Consider the following 3,057-nt stretch of genomic DNA (forward strand, 5'->3'; position numbering starts at 1 on the left):
TTCTGGCCAGGAGGGAAAGCTGGAATCCTAAGAAGAAGGAGGGCCGAGAGGCAATGGTTAATACTCATGGTCCAGGAACCCACAGAGAAGATTTCAATAACACAGACAGCACTGTCCAGAAGACAAGAAAAATGAAGCTCTTCACTAATGAGCCCCAACTGCTCCCAGTCTTAAGGATGGAAGGGCCATCTCCACTACAAAGTAATTACATGTCTTTGTTTCTAATTGAGAGCTTTCTTCTTTTCTCTGTCTAAACTCCCTGATCCCTGCTAAACAGAAAGGGATGCATTTCATCGTGAGAGACATATATTTCCACCTCATCACAATACTTGCAGTTATCCTGGGACGTGTAGGAAGAAATGAAATCCTACATGGACCCCTTTTTTCATGTGGCGTCAGGAAATGGGAATGATGATTGCCTTATGGACAAACTGGTGTACTGGGCTTTCATAAAACCTAGTCAAGCCCCTAGGAATGGGACTTGACTGACAGTATCAAAGAGTAACTGTAGAGTGATTCAAAATAAAAAGCTTTTCATGGCGGAGTCTCTATGAAATAACAAATATTAAGTTAAGGTTCAACTGTTGGCCAAAAATTTTGCTGCATTTTGCTCATTAGTACATTTAACTGAGGAATATACCTCGAGACTTAAACACACACACACACACACACACACACACACACACAAATAAATAACACCTCTGGTTTAACAATTTTGTTTTAAAAAACACTCCAACTCACACTTACAGATTTTTTTTGTTCGTTTGTTTGTTTTGTTTTGTTTTGGCTGCCCCATGCAGCATGCAGGATCTCAGTTACCCGACCAAGGATTGAACCCATGCTCGCTGCCGTGGAAGCACGGAGTCTTAACCACTGGACCACCAGGGAAGTCCCTACAGACATTTCTAATACTGTAGTACTCTTGGGTTGGTGCAGTAATCCTATGTGGCATTAGTTTAAAAACATCTACACAACATTTTAGCAAATCATGATGATGTCCAACATTACTAGGAATCTAACGGGGCCTACACTCCTGTTCCTGACTGCTATTCCCTCTCCTTCTCAAATCATGGGGAGGTGGGGGTGGAGGGCTGACCTGGGGACGAATCTTTCAGGTCCATAGCAGGTCTGCCCTGATGGCCTCCTCTCCCCCAGGGATGCCGGAAATTTCAGCCGATAGGATATGGTAGCTCAGAGAGAAAACTTCAATACAATATCAACAATAATACAATTTACTTTAATAAGTTACATTCTGTAGACTCCTTCTATCCAAATTAAAAGAAAAGGAGTGTAACTTGAGATTCTAATTTTAAAGAAACTTTGAATATTATAAAATCTAAAACATCTAAGCGATTATTATTTAAGAAACAATACTTTCTTGCTAAGAAGTTTTAAGTTCATTTGCTCGTAAACAGACTCTTGGCTTTTTAAAAAGCCCCTGATCCTTTCCACGCCAACCAAAGCTCATATAACACTATCTTTTCATGTATCAGTCTTAAAAAATATACTATGAGATTCAACATAGGATCTTTTAGAGATATTTTACAGAGCTCTAGAAAATTTCATAGAGATCTAAAAGAAAACCGCCTTCCTGGTTATACAGTATTATGTTAGAAACCTTTATGGTTTAGAGTTTCTCTAAAATAATCTAGAGATAAGTTAAATAATATTATGTCAAGATTTCTTGCATAATGAAACCTAACTCCAGACAGAATCACTATGAGATGATTCAAGGACAGAGAGAGGGTATAACTTAAAATGATGCCCTTTGTCCAAGACAGTCACAAATGGATTCAATACATGCGTTTTGCTTTACAGTGTGGATGGGCATGAGACCCACCACTACTTTGTGTGCATGGCTAGATCAACTTACCTTACAAGAGCAGTGACAGTCTCAGATTTTGTGGGCTTTTGAACTGGAGCTGAATTCTCTCTTTGCTATTCCTCATCACGAGGCTGGGCCTCCTCCTGGGAAGTACAATGCTGGGTCACTAAAGTGATGGCCCCCGCAGGGAAAGAAAGTTGCTCCGGACCACTGAAACTCATCTACTAATTCTGACAACAAGGACAAGTTATGTTAGTGGCATGAAACACACACAGTACACTTTGGCCTCACTTCAGGACCTGCCATGACCCACTCTATACCCATCAAATTGTGAGCTGCCCTACATCCGCACCTGTAAGATACCAAGAAAGATATGTCATGGTAAAGAGCGATGTGTAGTCCCAAAAGCATTTTCTCCAAGCCCAGAGCAAAACTTACTTCAGTTTTGAGTTCTACTCCCATCTGACTATAAGATGAATCGATCTAAGGCAGATAAAGAAGCTCTTCCAGACTGGGAAAATAACAAAATTGAATGCTAAGTACCATTTTTGTAGTTTACAAAGTACTTCCACAGACTTTATCTCACTTAACCTATGCAACTACCCAGTGAGGTAGGAAATATCCTTCCCAGAGAAGGAAATTGAGGCAGATTTTCCCAGAGAAGTTTACACAACTTGCCCAAGATGCTATAACTGCCTCAGGGCAGAATGCAAACCTGCAGTTAAGGTACTGAGCTCCAAAGTTTTCCATGCTTATACCATACCACTTATTTCCATGATATCATGCTGTTTCCATGATATCATGCTGTTGCCTATTCATTCTTTGAAAGAATATTTTATACTGACCTCTTCAAAGGTTGAAAGAGGAAAGAACTTTGATAAACTCTGGATCACGATTCCATAAATTAAAACACTTTGAGAGTAAGTATCTTTTGGGTAAAGGGACAACCTACATAGGAAGAAAATGCAGCAAAGGATGTACTTCCTGCACCTAAAACAGCTACATAAATAAAGACCACTATATAAATCCCAAATACTACATCAGGAAAAAAATTCTCCCTCCTGGAAACTCCAAGACTCCAAGATTTAAGTGTAAATTATAAAATGTAGTCAAGACCCACAATGACGGCGGGATTACCGCCTTTAAAGAAACTGCAAGGGAAACCATCAAAGTCTCATTTCGCTCTGGCCAGTAAGTTGCAACCAAAAACAGGTTGAGAATCTGCAAGTAGC

The sequence above is a fragment of the Phocoena phocoena genome, chromosome 10, assembly GCF_963924675.1.
Source record: "Phocoena phocoena chromosome 10, mPhoPho1.1, whole genome shotgun sequence".
In the NCBI taxonomy this organism is placed as follows: domain Eukaryota; kingdom Metazoa; phylum Chordata; class Mammalia; order Artiodactyla; family Phocoenidae; genus Phocoena; species Phocoena phocoena.